The sequence below is a fragment of the Sarcophilus harrisii genome, chromosome 3, assembly GCF_902635505.1.
Source record: "Sarcophilus harrisii chromosome 3, mSarHar1.11, whole genome shotgun sequence".
NCBI classification, from domain to species: Eukaryota; Metazoa; Chordata; class Mammalia; order Dasyuromorphia; family Dasyuridae; genus Sarcophilus; species Sarcophilus harrisii.
In genome coordinates, this window is record NC_045428.1 from 45079472 (window position 1) to 45091910 (window position 12439).

Consider the following 12439-nt stretch of genomic DNA (forward strand, 5'->3'; position numbering starts at 1 on the left):
TGGGGGAGAGGAGGAACAGGGTTTAATATTTAAGTGGCAGCAAAAGGAGAAGTAAGTACCGAGAAATCTGCCAATATCGAATGATCCGTCTCTCTGTTGACGTGCTGGTCAAATAAATAAATAAATAAATGTGATGTCCCTTGACCTTTAACCTGCTTTATCCACCTAGATCATTTTAATCTCCCACCAACTGTTAAACAGAAAGGCCCAATATTAAAGAGAAAGCTATGCCTTTTGCCTCCTTACATAGATCAGATGACAACTTCTCCATGTCCCTCCTCCCCATCAGAGTTCAAGGGTTCAAAAATGGACAGGACAGCAAAGGGGCTGAGCAGCAGGATGCTTGGAGAAGAGTTTAAGTACATTAGATTATGCATAGTGAGCAGGGGCAAGGAAAAGTGGTTTTCTCACTCTTTTCCCCCCTTTCATCTCTTTTGAAAAGGTTTCCTTCTGCCTATGATATATTGAAAGGAAACTCCTTTGGGGGTTGCTGTGTTGCAGAAGGGTACCCCCTAAAATACCACCCCCTTCCTTATAAATATTTGATTGCCAAATGAAACGACTTTGAATAGATGCTAAGTGAGAAAATTCCCACTACCTTCACCCAAATAGAATCTTTGCAGTTCCCATTCTACCAGAATGGGTTTATTTTTGTCCAAAAGAAAGAAATACAATCTTTGTTAAGAGGGGTCAAAAGAAATAAATAAGGGCTTTCTGAACATTTAAGGCAACTTTTTCACTTTGAAGGAACATATAAGCAAAGCCTCTTGTCCCACACCACCTTAGCCCTCTTAAAATCTGGTCTATATGAAACCTGAGTGTGGTCTATACATAAGAGAACAATCACATAAGTGAAGGTATGACAGAAATAAAAAAATTAATTTGAATATCTTTCTTTGAATTGAAAAAAGTATATAAATATACAATAAATTTGTGTGTATATGTATATATGCATATATATATATATAAATAAAATTTGCTGTAACTAATATTCAGTGTTCATTTGTATTCTCTTCTCTGAAGATCTCATTTGGGGGTATAAGGCTTATGTTTAGATCAACACCATGAATGAAACCGCTAAGCTTTCTGCCCTTTCCAACCCTCATCCAGTTGATACAGAGTGTTTCTTTCCAAATTTTCCACTGACTTTGAAGAAAACACCCCACTGAGTATCCATGCTTAAAGTACTTACAGAGCAGCATTGCTAAAACATGACAGGCTAAGCAATGTGTTTCATTAAGAAGCAATGTTTACTTTTTATTTTACAATTACCCAAAACAATTTGGGTGGAAGGAGGCAGAAAGAATGATAGTTGTGTAATCTTTAAGAAAAAGAAAGCTTTCTCCTTGTTCAAATATATATATGTATATATTTATATATTTATATATGTATGTTTGTATATTTGAAATTACTTATCTGTGGATAGTATGCTTCTCCCCTGAGGACAAGGACTGAGCTATTTTTGTCTCTGTCTCCCTAGTACTAACAGTTTTCAGTATATAATTGGTGTCAATAAATACTAGTTGAACTGACTTAAATGCCTCTTTAAGTCCCTATTAATCATTCTCTCATGGATTTTCTGAGTAAATATGAGTGCCTTTTCTCTCTCTCTGTCTCTGTCTCTCTGCCTCTCTCTCTCTGCTTCTCTCTCTCTCTCTCTCTCTCTCTCTCTCTCTCTCTCTCTCTCTCTTTCTCTCCCATCCTTCTACCCTCTCCCCTTCCTCAACCTCTCTCTTTCTGTATGTCTCTCTGTCTCTGTCTGTATCTATCTATACATATCAGTAATTTTAGTGGGGAGAATTAGTAAATTAGTAATTTAGTACTAATATCTAGTGGATTCAGAAAAGGTTTATGTCTTCTCATTATGCAAGACATTGATTTTTGTCCCAGATAAATTTGTCTAACTTCCAAGTAGAAATTAAAAAGTGATATTTCAAACAAAGATGAAAGCAGGATGAGGGAGGTGCTAGTGGAGGGAATAACTGACAAACAGTAAGTTGTAACCATGTATTGAAGCATTAAAAAGGATAAAGGAAAGTGATAAAAGTTCATAATGTGATGTGATTATAGAATCTATTTCCCATGTGGCAATCCAACTATCACTTCTCACATTTGTCCAAAAGCTAGTTCCTTATATGACTCTCCAGTGTTTTGGAAACTACTTGTGGGGTACTTATTTTTGTATTTGAATGGCACAATTCATCCAACAAACACTGCACACAATTACAGATTCACAGAATTAGGAAGGATCTCTGGTATTATTTAGTCTGATGACTACCTGAATGTGACTCTCTTCAACAAAATTTCCAACAGATGATAAAACTTTAGATTTCGTTCTGGTGGGGCGGGGGAGGAGGGGAGACCCTCAGAAGCAAGGAAACTAAGACCTGCACAGGTTAAGCTACTTGTTTCAGGTGACTATGTAAATTGCAGAAGAACTGGATCTGAAAACTCTAGAATCATTCATCTATATTACCTGAACTCATGAACTTTTGAGGCAGCTCACTGCACTTTCATATTGTATTAAAATCATAATTTTAAAAGCTTTTGGAAGCTTTAGGTCTGACTTCTGTCTTTATGAAGCTACATCCATTAGAGTTAAGTTCTACTCTCTGAGGACACAGAGAGAGCAATATGAATCCTTCTTCCACATGGCCTTTCTTCAAATTCTGAAGTTATCATGTCTCCAATAAGTTTTCTCCATCATCCTGATTCCACTCTCCTGTTTGTCAATTTCTTTCCTAAAATGTGCTGTCCACTGCCAAATACAACATTCCAACTATGGTTTGACCAAAATAGAATACAGCAATATATTTAAGCCCTACATTATAGACTCTGCTTTGTTAAAACAGAAATGCATGTTACAGAATTATGTTTGCATATCACTGAAATACTTCAATCATTTTCACATGGACAGTGGTTGGGGTATTTCATCTATATTCAAGAAATTTACTATTTAAAAGCCAAAATTTAAGACTTGCATTTCTATCTTAAATTTCATTTTATTGTATTTGACCTACTACAATTCTAGTAGTAATATTTGAGATATTAGAGATTTTAATCCCCCTCTCCAGTTTCATGGAAATTTGATAAACATGTCATTAATGTTGACTTCCAACTCCATATCATTGCTGTCTAAGCAAGAGCTCTACAAATAGTGAGCACTTAATATATGTTTATTAAATTGAATTAGACTTTCCTATTATCTGTGTAGTAATTGTATGAAAGATGAATTGGAGATGGGAAAGCTTGGAGCCAAGGTGGGGGGGGGGAAGGAATGGAGGGAAATTAGGAGGATAATAGAATTGTAAAAGCAAAAAAAAACTAGGTGGGTGATGTGTGCCTAAAAGAAATGAGGGTGTATGAAAAATGTTTGTAGAGGTAGAATTTGCAGTTTGACCATAAACTGTGCATATATGTATATGTATGTGTACATAGAAATATATGTAAAGTACATATGTACACATAAATACATGCGTGTGTATCTATAATAGGCAAGGGAGAGAGATTATTTATATATATATATATATATATATTTCTACATGTGTATCTATAGAGATAGATGTAGATACACAATGTACAGACAGATAATAGAAAGACATAGAAATATAGATAGATAGATAGATAGATAGATGATGGATAGATAGATGGGTGGTGGATTTAGATGATGAGGGATATAGAAAAGTCAACGATAATAAAGAATTTCAAGCCTGAGTCAGGAGCAAAATTTAGGGGAAAATTGATGAGTTCTGTTCTAGAGATGCTAAGTTTGATGTGTTAGCAATACAGCTAAATGATGAAGACAGAAGGCAGAAATTAAGGAGTTGATTTCAGGAGAGAGGTTTGGTGTAAAGATGGGTTAGAAATATTAGTCACCATCAAGAAGGTGATCACTAAGGCCATGAAGGTGGACATGAAATCACCAAAGAAGAGAATGTAGAAGAAGAAGAATACTAAGGACTGATCATGGGATAATGAATACATTCAGAAGTGGGAAAAGAAAAAAAAAATAATCTTGAGGAGGAACCAGACAGGTTCCTGTGGCAAGAGAGAAGCAGTATAGAACAATATTCTAGCAGTCAAGAAAACAAAGAATTTCAAAAGAAAAAAATATATAGTCAATGGTCTCAAGTACAATATAGAGATATCTTTGCAGCATAGTAGACATTGTGTTTTGGCTGGACTCAGGATCTGAGTTCAAATCCAGCCACAGATATTTACTAGTTATGTGACTCTAGGTAAGTAAGTCATTTATCCTTTTGTTTGCATTGGTCTCCTTGACAGTAAAACATAGGTAATAATAATACCAACATCTGCTTATGAGGCTCAAATGAGTTATTTGTGAAGAATTTAGCACAATGCTTATAACTTATTTGAGTCTTAAAAAGTACTTGTTCCTTTCCCTTCCCCCCACCAAAACAAATTCAATAATAATAAGGACTAAGGAATGATGAGAAGTATTCAGAGTAAAAACATGATGAATTTGGAGTACATCCAAACTCAGCTCTGAAAGTCACTGTGACCTTGTATAAGCTTGTCTCTGAGCTTTGGTTTCCTAATTTGAAAATCAAGTGATTGAGGATGACTGAAGAAGCAAGGTACAGAGGAATAGAAGAGGATTTATTGTAAAGGGGTCAGTTGAAGAGATTACCCTTGGCCAGAAAGAGTTTTTTTTTACCCCACAGGATCATAAGGATGATTGATGAATAAAGACAGATGTTTTGAGGTAAATGATATAAATTATTTTAAATGGTCTCAATCTTCCAAATTTAATTTAAAGTATAATTCAAAACCATTTCCTTAAGAAGGAATATTGAGGAAGAGTTGAGAATTTAAGAGAAAATTTGAAACCAAGAGTTCAGGGAATGCCAGGATATAAATAATCAAAAAATCTGTTGTATAGCCATGATATGAGAGAATATAAATCTATAGATTATCCAGTCAAGATAACCTTGCCATTTCCTCCCTCAATTCTCAGTCACTTGAGCATATTACAGGAGTATAGAATCATGGAAGGAACCTTGAAGGTCATAAGAGTCCAATACTCTCTTGTTATAAGAAACTGAGGGCTTCAAAGGTAATTTGGTCTAATTCCCTGTTTTATAGATAACTGAAAAAACCAAGTGATTTGCCCAGTTCACACAGTTAATAGGTGGCAAAGATACAATGTGAACCTAGGTTTTTTTGCCTCTAAATCCCAAACATAAAAAGAAAAGGTAGGTAGGAGGGTTAGCTAAGTCTGAGGGTTACTTGCTTGGAAACTGAAAACTGGAAGGTCAAGGGAAGAAGATAATCAAGGGGAGAAGAAAATATATTGTAGAAATAAGTAGCAGAAAACTGTTAGTGAAGTATGTCTTACAGCTCTGAATAAAGAGGTAGTAAACTATTAGTTCTTAATGAAGCATACGTTTACAAATATGGATATGTGTTGATTTGATTACTTCTAGTCTACTTATTTATTATAGGGAGAGAGGTTCTTTTTTGAGTATCAGATAGTGATTTTTTAAAATTAATTAAACATTTTTAAAAGAAAAAATGAAGTACCTTGGTTTCATAGTATGAAATGAGAGAGCTCCTATTGAGGCCTTCTTTGTGTCAAGACCTAGATTGGGTCTGGCTCTGAAAAAGCAGCTGGGTTAAGAGCTTGTGATTTTATTGTATTTCATTTCCATCTGTTAACTTTAAATATATATGTCCCTTTGCTATAATCCTGGATTACCTGATTTATCATTTTTTTCAAAAGATTTTGACACACATTCTCCAATTTATCATAAAGCCACACTTGTATCTCTTAGGACCTAGAATATAAAAGGAAGAATGCCCTCCTTTAGTTGGTTCCAGAAAGTAGAAAGTATAAAAAGGAAGAAAGATCCAAAATGAAGGCAAGTTTTTTTTTTAATGAAGAGGAAGTGTAAAAGAAATAGTCAGAGAAGCACATAGACAATACACCTGAGGTTTTGGTTAGTTGCACCTGAACAGCAAATCCCTATCAGCCCCTGCAAAATGGATACTTCTATTTTCATATCTAGCTTAGTGGGACATGAGCACTGGTTAGAGCATGTGGACCCTGGAGCTGCAGGTCAAAAAATCTGAGCTGGTAACTTATCCATCTGCTGCCTCCAGCATGGACTGAACTGGTGAAAGGAAAGGACTCTGTTTCCCCTGCTCCCTCTCTTTTGGTCCAGTTCCAAGAATGGAGTTTTTGTTTCTGTTTTATCTGGCTATTCCTCCTCAGTTTCAGATGCTCTAGGGTCATTCTCAAAGAACAAGTCAGGGTAACTTTGGTCCCAGAATTAAAGTGAATGGTGTGGCCAGTTAGCCTGGCATGGAACCCCTGAGAAGTCAGAAGGCTGGAACTCAAGCTGGAGTGGGATTTTGTACTTGGCAGTGGAACTGTGTTCTGTAGGAATCAGGCTAAAGTATAAACCTAATCCTTTCCCCCTCCTCTGAAACCTAGTGTATGTAAGGGAGGAAGATTATATCTGCCACATGTTGGGGGAGTAAGTTTGCACATTTGTAATCATACTTTCTAAAATAAATATTTCTGTGTAAAAACTTGGAACAAGGGTGCGTGAGACCACCCCTACAATTGAGAGAACATTGGTGGGGTATGGAGACATTGGCAAAGAGCCTAGATACTCCCAGATCCCTTAAAAGTACCAGAAAGCCCTTATGTGGAGCAAAATGTTCTTAGCTGGTCTCCAGGCACTGAGGGCCAGATTAGGCAATATTACATTAATGTATTAGCAGTCTTTAAAAGTTTTTTTCATTAATCAGCACTAATTTCATTAGGAAGTATATTTAGCTACTGTAGCAAATAAAGAATTTTTCTTCCTTTTAAATTTATATCAACTTTTAAAAATCAGTACTTTTTCTTAAGATTCTGCACTACCTATTTCTTAAAGAAAACAAAGAAATAAGGAAAGGATATATATACATATATATATATATATATATATATATATATATATATATATATATCAGCTCTTTTTGTGATGGCCAATAACTGATAACTAAGGAGGCTGGCCATCCCTTGTGGAATGTCTCAACAAATTATGGCATATAAATGTAATGGAACACTAATGTGCTTTTTAATAATATCAACTACAATAATCCTTTAGAGTTTGCAAAGCACTTATAAGTGTTATCTCATTTTATGTTCACAGAAACCTGGAAAGTTATAAATGAGGAAAATGAGGTAGACTGAGGTTAAATCAAAGCTTTTAAAACTGGGCATTATGACCTATATGGGGTTTTATTAGTGAATTTGAGAGTCACAAAAGAATATGGCAAGAATAAAAGGTATCAAATATTCTGCCAAAATTTCATTCTTTATGTAAAAATGAACAAGTACATGCAACTCATTAGTATGAAATTTATTTTTGTCTTTAATAGATGGTAAAATTATATGACTATCAAAGAATTGTTTATATTTTATATAACTATATATAACTATTTTATATAACTATATATGGGTTTGCATAAAAATTTCTCAATCAAAAAGGGGTTGCTGATGAAAAAAGTTTAAGAAGGCTTTGTTGAATGATTTGCCCAGGGTCACACAGCTAGTGAATGACACAAGATTTGTACTCATATTTTCTCTTCCTGGTTCCATTAGAAATGATAAAAAGCATAGTTTCTGAGAAGATGTAGAATATTACATAAGTGGCTAAAGAATGAGGTGAGCAAAATGTTTTTATGATAAAGAATATCTTAAACACAAGTCTTTTTTTTTTTTTTTTTTTTTTTTTTTTTTTTGCTATAAGGCAATTGGGATTATTTGCTCAGTTACACAGTTGGTGTTAACTATCTGAGGCTGAATTTGAACCCAGGTCCTCCTGACTCCAAGGATGGTACTCTATCCACTCCAACATCTAGCCAACCCTGAAGACAAATAATTTTAAAATACTTTAGAACTCTACTCAGTGCAGTGATCAACCAAGACTACAAAAGTCCAGTACCCACTTCTAACAGAGATGTGATAGATACAGCCTGTGACATACAATTTTTTGCACATGACCAGTGGGGGATTCATTTTGCTCAACTATGCACACTTGTTACAAAAATTTTGCTTTTCCTTCATGGAGAAAGATGTAAAAGAGGGAATAAAATGTTGTTTATTGAAAAAGAATTTAAGAAAAATTATGGGTTATAATTGAGGTTCAACTTGGAAAACTAAATTCTCTGTCAAAGGTACATTGTGTCCAAAGAGATACAAGTGTAGTTTTATGATAAATTGAAGAGTATGTGTCAAAATCTTTTGAAAAAAAATGATAAATCAGGCAAGCCAGGGTACCAAAGGGACACATTGTATATTAAAGTTAAAAGATGGGAAATGGAATACAATAAAATCACAAGCTCTTAACCAGCTTATCTGGTTTTCTCAGACCCAGACTCAAAATGATCTCAACTAAGAGAAGACCTCAATAGGAGCTCTCTCATCTCATACCATGAAGCCAGCATACTCTATGTAATTAAAAATTCAGATTTGCTAACAAATTAATATATATATATATATGCTAATGATGAAAATCAATTGCATGCAAATTGATCTCCTTTCAATTATTGCTAAAATTTTTTTGGGGGGGATAATTTATTGCCAATTTTTCTGAGTGGGTAGATTATAACCCACACTTTCATGTCCTAGAAAAGATATGAAAATGATGGAAGTTATCATTCAATATTCCAGATCTCTTTCTTCCATTTATCCTAGGGGAAATTGTTATTGGAAATTTTGAGGGCTTTAGTCCTTTGACACCAATAAGAATTTTGACAATGGGTTTGCTCTGAGGTGATATGGAATAAAAATCTTCATTCTTACTATGTCTCTTATTATGACTGAATTGTAATCTAATATTTTCCCAAATATTAAAAGGAAATGTGTTTTTTAAATTATTATTATTTCATCTTCCTAAAGTCAACATAATCACTAAATACTGAAATTAAATTAGAAATGTCAAGTAGAAACATTCATTTGTTACTGTATTAAAAACATGTGAATCACATGAAGAAATACTGATCCCTCTAAGACAAATATACTCCAAGGGAATAAGAAATAACTGTAGGGATCTGTCCCACCCCTTTTAGATTTCTTCAGCAAAGTTTAAGGTTTAAAAGAGCTAGACAAAGGCCCTTTTAGGTATAAAGGAAACATTCCACACCTTGTGGGGGTCTGAGGCTTTGAGAAGCTTAATTGCATATGAAAAAGCCATCAGAGACAATGAATTTGTGCAGACTTCCATAACCTTTTTTTCTGTCACTTATTTGTGTAGAGTAAGAGGAATTTAGGAAATATACTGAATGGTGAGCTCAAATTTGTATGACGTCCTCACTAACAGAACTTAGCTTTATCCAAGATGAATTGTAAATTAAAAGAAATTTTAGCTCCAGCTCTCTGCCTGGAACGAGACAAACTTTAGAGCTTGGTTCTGAATTCTGAAGGAATAGAATTGGAGAGCCTTTTTCCAATGCTAAGCTAAGGATTTCTGCCTTTTTTGGAAAAGTATACATCACTCCTTCTGAAGGAGCACAGTAGCACCCAGACAAACCAGAGATTGGATATACTAGAGATTAGAACTATGGTAGAGATTAGAGAAAGCCTATGGTATCCCACACATCTGCCCAGTAAAGACATCATGCCCTATGAAGAGTCAAATCAAAAGTTCAATAGTTTGTCTGGTTCAGTCAAGAATCCTATCAACTTATTCAACTGAATTCTCATGTCCTGTGAGGAATAAACCTAGCCAAGTCATCTGTCCAGATGAGACATAATGCCCCAACTGAGGGTAAAGTAAATTATCATCGCTAACAGACTTTGCCATGAATAAATTCAGGACAACTCTCCAAAGAAAGATAAGACATCAAAACCCTTCAGGATTATGAGTTGGATTGGCCACATGTATTTCCTACATGTGTGGCTCATTAATATTATGTTTTAAATTAATACCCACTCCTCCTACTCCCCATGGATACTGTGTTTATTTATGGAAGATTACACCTGTGGGTTTTAGGGGAAATGTTTTGCAGCTCACATTCTTGCTATGTTATTTGATTGTGAATTTTCTAAGAGGTAATTGAACCTATTGGCTTATTGCCAATGGGTAGGATACTGATGGACACCCCTGAACTACAATGTAAGGTGTTCATCTGCAAAATTACCCCTTAAAAGTAAGAAAACAATTTCTCTCCCTGGTGACTTAATCTGTCAGCAGGAAAGCAAGTTGGGGGAGTGAATCAAAAGAGGGTACCACATAAAGGTTCTATATATGCTAAAATATTCATATTGGTACTGTTGTAATAGGAAGGGAGGGAAGGAGGGAAAGGAAGGAAAAGAGGGAAGGAAAGAAGGGAAGGAGGGAAGGAAGGAAGGAAAGAAGGAAGGAAGGAAGGAAGGAAGGAAGGAAGGAAGGAAGGAAGGAAGGAAGGAAGGAAATCCAAGAACATAGTTAAGTGCCCATTGGTTAGGTTAGGCAATGGCAATAAACTTTATTTATTTTTACTTGGCCTTGTGATTTTATTGATGTCAGGCTCTTCCACTGAAGCATTTCCGCTACAAAGCAAATCAACATTTTCTTACAACTAATTGTCTCAGAACATTAACTAGAGTATTTTCCTTAGAAGAAAAACCAGAAGAACCTATTCAATGAGATAACATAGACTTATCCTACCCTAAGGAACAGCAAATAACAGGAACTCAGAGAAACATGGGGGAAGTTATTGAATTGATTCAGATCAGGGTAAGCAAAACCAGGACATGCATGATCCCTACAACACGGTAAAGAAATACAATGATGGCCAAACTTTGATTAAGTAGAATTAAATTTTGACCCTAAAGAAAAAGTGATATCACAAAGTTTTCTAGTTTTGATGGAATGTAAGGGATTAAGGATACAGAATATTGCATGTCCTATCAGGTTTGGTTGCTTGATTTTATTTTATTTTTCTATATCACAAGAGAAGTTTAAATAAAAGGACCATATTTGAGAAAAGAACTATTATATAAAAATAAGAGACATCAATAAAACTATAAAAAAAGAATATATGTTGTTGGTTCACATCCAACTCTGTGAGTTCTAGAGTTTTCTTGGAAAAGGTACCAATGTTTTGCCATTTTCTTCTCTAGCTCATTTATAAGGCAATAAGAGTTAAGTGACTTTCCTAGGATTGTGCATCCAAATGAGTATCTGAGGTTGGATTTTACTTGGAGGTCCTCCTCATTTCAGGGCTGCTACCTTATCTACTGCACACCTAGCTGCCCCTAGAATATGTAATAATCACATATAATTTTTAAACCATTTACTGAAAAGATTTTTTGTTATATATGGAATAAAGAGGAGAAGATAATATTGTTGCTGCTGCTGTCGCTGTTTAGCTGAAGGAAGATAAGTAGCCCATTTGAAAACAGTATGTGAAACTACCTTTCTCCCATCTAAATAGAACCAGACTAGCTCTTAGCCTTACTTCAATAGATTACAAACCATATAATGAGGTTAGCTTCTCTACTAACATTATAGTTAATCTGTAAACTTTTATTCAGCACCTGCTAAGTATTTATTAAATGCCTACTATGTGGCAGATACTGTACTGAGCACTTTAGAAAAATGATCTTATTTTAAAAACAAATATTTGCTTGATCTCAACTAAAAATGACTCAGTCTTCAGAGGACTTAGGTCATTTCACAGCTTGTTTCAAGAACAAATTAAGTACTTGGTTGGGTTTTTTCCCTTTCTTCTAGGAAGGGTATAATATTATCAACATAGTTCTAACAGATTTTATTCCCCTATGCCTAATGTAGATGAACCAACCAAAGGTTTTTCAGTGCTAAATACCAGCCACCAAACTACAATTGTCTTTCTTGTGGTCTGGGATTTTTAAATTATTTTCACTTTTCAGTAAGGTATGAAATATGAAATCATGTTCCCAATATCAGAGAGAAAACCTTGAAGGCTGGGAACTCCATGTAACCCATCTATGCCTGTGGATCTCATAAACATATTTGTGGCCTGAACTTGGTTTAGAAAGAAAACGCTAATGAAATACAGCAGTCCAACAAAGTCAATCAAGGATGCTTTTTATTTTATTAATATGGGTGTGGAAAACTTCCCAAATGTCAAAATCTCAAGGTACATACACTAAAAATAAAAGTTATATTTAATGACTAATATAAACAACAGAACCCTAAACCATGATAAGGTTTTTTTTTCAATTTTTAAAATTTTATTCCTTGCAGAAGCCGTAGGGAAAGTGCTCTAGTAGTTCCGCTAATCATTCTTTTTCCATATGCCTCCCTCTCCCTCATTCCATAATGGCACTCTTCACCAGAACAATAATTTGTATTTTATGGCACCTTTCATCACAGACACTCCACGTATTGAACGCTTGCTCTCAGATCCCTCCAAAACAGAATAAATTATATGTTAAGGCAAAGAACCCACAACT